The following is a 7,215-nucleotide window of genomic DNA, read 5'->3' as shown; positions in this document are numbered from 1 at the left end:
CCATCAGCATTTCTTTGTCAGAATGGTTGACTGCATTGTCTTTCTGTACCATAACCAACTTGTTAACATGCTATAAAATATTTACTTTTTTAAGCAAAACTAGCTTGAGATATATATCTAGATAATATATGATTTTAGCTTTATTTTTCATACCCCTTCCATTATAAGTTTATTTTCCCCGTTACAGCTTTAACCCAAGATAATTTAGTGTGGTTTGGCTATTCACAACTTTTTCGGTTTAGGTTTAGATACTGATACTGGCCTTTAGAACTGTGTTTTAGAAGCCATGGGTTTATATTTGAAAGTCATGGTATTAGGGGTGAAGATGGATGTGGATTTGAGATGTGTAAGACTAATTATGGGGAAGTTTCTTTTTGAGTATTTTGTGATTCATGGTTAGAAAATTGTAGTTCTACACCCTTTGTGCTAGTGTACAGAAATGTGTTATATTTTGTACATCGTCTTTTAAAAGTGGATTAACAGTTGTGTTCTTGTCTACATAGGTGATTTAACAGCAGTTTACCTACATGCGGGTTTACCTCATGGCAATCACAACATGTTTCCTTCAAACCTGTAGGACCTCAGATTTCAAGAAAGTCATGGTAAATACTTTGATCAGTAGCTGCATGACATTTATGGTGATCTATATTATAACCATTTAAAATGCATAGATTTAATCCTGCTAATGTTAGTGATATCCTCTATTTTTCTATTAAGGGTAAAATGTTAGCACAAATAATAATAGGGATCACTCTACATTTTAACCTGGAGGCCTAAAGATTTCCAAGACAAACCTAATGGACAATAGCAAATGATGGCCAATGAATGATGGCAAAATCTGCTCAAGAAAGACTGACTCTTTTCAATTTTCCCCCCAAAATGTTAATTATTCCATAATTTTGTCTAGTTATTTCAAGCCTGTATGAGTTTCTTTCTTCTGTTAAGCACAAAATAAGATATTTTGAAGATTGTCTTACGAACATGTTTGTTGTCTGTAGCCATTGGCAAGTCAACTGCTTGCTTACCAACATTGTTTGTGCTCATCAGAAGAAAGCAACTCATACAGTTTTGGGACAACATGAGGGTGAGTAAATAATGACATCATTTGTATTATTTGGTCAAAAAATCATGTCCCAACACCAGGAGAATCCAAACTTATTCAACAGAGGGCATAATTAATACTCTTTAGTCCAAATCAACCAAGTATTTTCAGAATTATGCGCATTCTCAGTTCTTTTAAAAGCAGGCATGTCTTCTCATTAAGAGGAACCAGTGTAACCAGCTGCAGTAAGACAGACTGTAACAAGTAAGGACTTGTGCTGGTTATGAAATCCTCAGAGGTTTGCATTACTGGTAATGTTGTGGAAAACATGCCGTGTTCGGTAGCTTTTCAGATAAAGTGTATTATTTTCATGAGACTCTTTCTATTTTAATAATGCATTGTGAAGACTGAAGGGCGTGATGACAGCTCAGGTTGAATGGGCTGGTGTTTGCGGGAACTACTGTTTGCAACACCTCCTTGAGATCTGCAGTACACTACGTGACCCACTGCACACGCTCAGCTCAGGTTACACATATCCAATATAGAGTAGCGTTTGCCCAAGACAAGGCACAAAATATGACCTTGTAACTTGCCAAGACATGCTTTCTCTGACATTACAGACTGTCCACTTTTTGCATTCAAGACTCTTTTAACTAACTGACCAGCAATGTTTCTTGAAATGCTTCTTGTTGTTAATGTTAAAAAACATATTGCTGTTGGGAAAAGTGAAATACCCCATGAATCCAACCTGTTAAGTGATCACTGTGTCATTTTTAACTGAAACAATCATCCAATGCAGTTTAGATTTTGTTAAAAACCCTGTCTGAGGGACTTTAATTTGTACTCTTGCAAAATCTAATGTTTATCATTCATAAAAAGAGAAACCATAAAAGGAACTTTTAGTTTAGTTTAATATTATTTAGTACTGCCCTGACTAAGCACATAATAAATGGATATAATAAATAAAGTATTAATTTATTTACATTTATTTATTTTGTGAATTAAGCAATGCTGCACAGACTCATTTATATAAAGAAAATCAGTGGGAATGCGGATATATATATATATATAATTTTTTTTTTTTTTTTTTTTTTCAATGTTTTTCACATATTGAATTATATGACAAAAATTATATAGATTTCAATTTTTTTCCCCAAACACATTATTTTTCTGTTTATTCTGGAGCAACATTAAAAGTTCAGAGTCCATGTACACATGCAGCTTAGCAAGGAAAGTTGCTAAACTGTTTTTTTTTTTGTTTTTTTTAATCAAATAATCTTTTTGGTTAACAGTTGATTACAACATTTTGCTCTGTTCTGTCATTTTACAATTTTGAGTCATTTCATTAGATTTAATGAGATTTATAATAGTTTCAAATGATGATAAAGCACGATTCCTGTTTTTAATTATAGAAAAAAAAGAGTGTTTTGCTGACACTCTTTTTTGGCTGCTCATGCCGTTCAGCTCACAATGAGGATCCATTTGAAGTCAGTACCATGTTTACTCACACTTACCTGAGGAAATCTAACAGCTGGTTAAAATTTGTGACACAGCCCTGCAAAAGTCCACATTAAAGAGAAATCGGAATCGCAAAAAGTCGTCATAAGAAGGGGGGGGGGGGCACTCGAAGAACGAGGGGAACTATCAGATCGTTTTCTGAAATCTTGCAGTCACACAGCACAAATACATGACGCAGTTTGGAAACAAATCATTTTTCATTTGAGATGGTTGAATGCCTAGCAACAGCTGTGCTATTAATTAAGAAGATTATGCAAGTGACAGTGATTCAAACCCACTTTAATTGAAACAGCGATGCTGCCACTGCTCAGACGTTTTTTAGCTTGTTCTCATGTCAACTTGGCATGACAGAGTGACATGATGTTGCAAGGTGGCTGTAACCCAAACCAAACCGTTACGTACGTCATACTTGTCATACCGCCATCGCAGCCTCTGTTGACCCAGTCATGGCTCAGCGATAGTTGCCGCAGCTGCCGTATGCCTGATTTCTTTCACGTCCCATAAATCAGCGCTCTATCCCAATGAGCATTTGGCAGTGTCCTGTGACCTTGATTCTCAAGGTTTAACAGCTCCTTGCATTTCTACAAATGCAAAGTTTGGAAGAGCAAGGAAAACATATTTGATAAATGGCTCCCCAATTCATCTTAGAAAAGGTTTATCCCTGAATGAGGTGAGGGAGGTCAACAGGAGAGGCCTTTGTGGGTTTGCACACACACACACACACACACACACACACATTAATAGAATGGAATATTGGATTTATTGTAGCTCTCCTGTATCTCAATGTATTTAAAAGTTAATCTCCGTCCATACCTTAAGTCTTTTGGTGTTGACATGCATCTTTTCTTCTTCACCTGCTTTTTATTGCGACCCTGCTAATGAGGTAATGAGCATTTCGCTGTCCAGTGGTCATGATTTAATTTAGCTATTTTTGTATTGCATTAGTTTTAAAATTTCCCACATATTTTACATAATGATTTTCAACTTTAGTGCTAAATCTATTTTACCAGTAAAAGTAAACCTGCATATGAGGCATTTTTCACTTCCAGACCTTCACTTACAAAAGATTATATACACAATTAATATTAGTTATGATTGATGTGGTTTGGCATTGGTGAAATGTGCTTGAAAAAAAAAACCTATGACCAAAATATCACCTTGCATAATTATTATGGCTGCTCCGATCACGATCAGCCGATCGTTAATGCGCATCTCGTCAGTAAACCCGGTTCTCTAATCAGCGGTAAATTCCCTCAGGTGCATGATTTCACATAGAGCAGCTGTTACTACATGGAGCCATTGTTAACTGAGAAGATGCGCAAATCCACTTCATTTTCAGCGTTTATTTGCGCATCTTCTCAGTTAACAATGGCTCTGTGTATTAACCGCTGCTCTATGTGAAATCACGCACCTGAGGGAATTTACCGCTGATTAGATTAGAACCGGCTTTACTGACGAGATGCACATTAACGATCGGCTGATCGTAATCGGAGCAGCCCTAATAATAATTATGGATGCACTGTATACAACACAAATACAAAAAATATTAACAAATACATCAAGAAGTTTACTGAAATCATAATTATTTTATTCAACACACAGTTTTGTAAACTTCTGCAATCACAAAATTAACTGTGGTAAATTTGTATATTGACGGACTCATTTTTTGATAATAGAAAAGATCACAAACAAGCAGTTTTGACATATTTGTATTTATTTATTCTTTATTTGACTGGGACAATTGACAATAAAATATAACCCCAAAATTAGCTATAGAGCAAAATTTTATCAGCATAACTAAAGCAGAAATGCTGGAGAAAATAACCTATCCTATGTAATATTCTATATGGCTGCCTTTATTGTGTTGGACAATTGTGTCTATGTTTGATGAAATAACAGTGGAATACTTTAGAAAGCTTCAGTTAGAATAAGCTAAAACCAGCAAATTATTTTACCTATTTAACTATTTTATTCTCAAGCTATTATTCTGAAATCAAACAGATAACCAAATAAAATGTATTAATCAAAATTTATATTGATCACACATACAGGTAGTTAGTTGGTTGGTCAGTTAGTTGATGATGTTTGGTCAAGTACATATTTGAACTGACTAGGCCAGCAGAGAAAATCATTATGTTTTAGCCTTGCCGGGTGGAAAAGCATGATAAAGAAGGTGCTGGAATATTCTTGGTGAGTCGTGTTTTAGGTTAGATGATTCAGTCTTGAGTGGGATGAAGCCTCATATACTAATACAGTTCTTGGTGAGAAAACGAAGGAAAGGAAACCCATTTTAATCTCTTCATCGTGTTTTTGCACATGTAACAAAAAATGTCATAATGTTCTATCACATGTTAGTTAACTGGTCATAAATAAGCCAGATTACCTACAATCATAGTCTTTTCCAGCTTCTTTGTGTGTTCCTTTAAAGCTCCTATGGTTTGCCACACTGCCTCAAGGAGGAGAGCAGACACAGTCGTTTCTTTTTCATGTCAATGCATTTTTCTTAGTGTGTAGGAGTGCCCTACATACAGGTTCCCTAGTGGTTCTGCCAGATATCTCTCCTTCTAGCATTACAATCTCATGAGATCCGATCCCTGTGATTGACCTAACCAATATGGGGTCCATCAGAGGGTCATGCGGCGGAAGTGATTCTTCCTCTGAGTCTAGAAATAGAGCTTGCCCAAAAGTGTCAGTTCACTGTGCATTTATTTAGTTTGAGAAATCCCACATCCATTACAGTGACCTGGTTATTTGTACCAGTTAGGCACTTCTTCGTCATTACATACGCACAACCCAAATCTTAAAGTAATCCAATCGTAAATGGAGAAGAGTATGCAAGAGGGTCGAGGTGGAAAAGCTTCGTTTTATAATGATAGTAACTAGTAGAAAAGTAGATAGGACTGGAAACAATACTGAGTGATAATTGGATTGGTACATGCAACGCAATCACTTAAATTAAAAAGAAAAAAAAATAGTATCTTGTACCAAAGTCCTTTAAGGCAAGTTATTGAACTTGGGCATCTTTTAAACGCCTCTTGGGCTGCTATTTTAAACAAGCTTACAAATAAATATATTTGACATCACCAATGAAATGTGACAGCTGTCTTATAAATGTTGATTCTTAATCTCAAATAGTGTTAAAAAATGTAACTATTTTTCACGCTAAACCAGTATAATAACAGCAGCTGCAGTGATTCGATGAGTTAACCAATTAAATTACATTTAATTTATGCATTTAGCAGACGCTTTTATCCAAAGTGACTTACAGTGCATTCAGGCTATCAATTTTATCAATTACCTATCATAATTAGTGATTGGTTTATTTATTTATTCAGAAGGCGGGAGTATTCCTCCAAACTGCACATTTCATTTTTGCCATTCTTAACCATTTGACACATACGATCACACTGGTGTGATCGGTCTTGGCTGGTCCATGAAGCTTATGATCACACCGGTCGCACTTTCAGTGCATCATGTCATCAACTGCTGAATTTAAATCCACTTTCGCGCTTTGGCTGGCGCAGAGCCAGATCGGACGCGCTGAGCGCTTGCCATGTTATCACACATATTCAGTATTTTCAACCATTTAATGCTTATTTAAAGCTTCAGACATTTAAATACTCATGAGTACTAGCACGAGTACCCCTTGCCCACCAGTGCTGATGTTGTGCGCTGCGCCGCGCTGGGAGACAGATGCTCAACCCGGAGCATTGCCTTATAACTGCACTCATTCGTCCCCATTACATTGCCGTACTGATCATAAATGGGGATGAAGAGGCGGGTCGAGAAGGGTTTTTACACACCTCGGTGTGCAAATGTAGAGAAAAATAGCAGGCTTTGGCACAGAGGTGGCAGCTTAGTTCGCAGAAAACGCACAAGTTTTCTGTGGTTCAGCCTTTTTCTCAGAAAAAGCCTTTTTCTCTGAAATGCCGAGCCCGCTCCCTGGGGAGAAGTAGCGCCGAGCATGCTTCCGATCCCTGAGAGCGAGCGCTGGATCTGGCAGGTGAGGAAGAAGATAGGGACTCGCCCGTCTCCATTCCCTCTGCCAAATCCAACTGCGAACCCCACGAGTGAGATCGCTGCTTCGCCTTGGTGGAAGCGGGACCAGCGCCGCGGGGAACGCTAGTGATGGCTCCCTCGGGGAACGGAGAACATGCAGATGACTTCGAGAGCCGACTCTGCATGCTCTGCTCCTGGGCAAACAACGCACAAACTGTGTGAAAGTGAAAGTGAAGTGACATTCAGCCAAGTATGGTGACCCATACTCAGAATTTGTGCTCTGCATTTAACCCATCCGAAATGCACACACACAGAGCAGTGAACACACACACACACTGTGAGCACACACCCGGAGCAGTGGGCAGCCATTTATGCTGCGGCGCCCGGGGAGCAGTTGGGGGTTCGATGCCTTGCTCAAGGGCACCTAAGTCGTGGTATTGAAGGTGGAGAGAGAACTGTACATGCACTCCCCCCCCACCCACAATTCCGTCCGGCCCGAGACTAGAACCCACAACCCTTTGATTGGGAGTCCAACCCTCTAACCATTAGGCCACGACTTCCCCACACTGTGTGTATCCCTGCCACGACTTCCCCACAGGGATACTGTGTGTATCCCTGCCTGAGATGTAGTGAGGACAGGAAGGAACACAAATCTG

Source organism: Carassius auratus, chromosome 6 (assembly GCF_003368295.1).
Source record: "Carassius auratus strain Wakin chromosome 6, ASM336829v1, whole genome shotgun sequence".
Classification (NCBI taxonomy): domain Eukaryota; kingdom Metazoa; phylum Chordata; class Actinopteri; order Cypriniformes; family Cyprinidae; genus Carassius; species Carassius auratus.
This window is presented reverse-complemented; position numbering follows the sequence as displayed.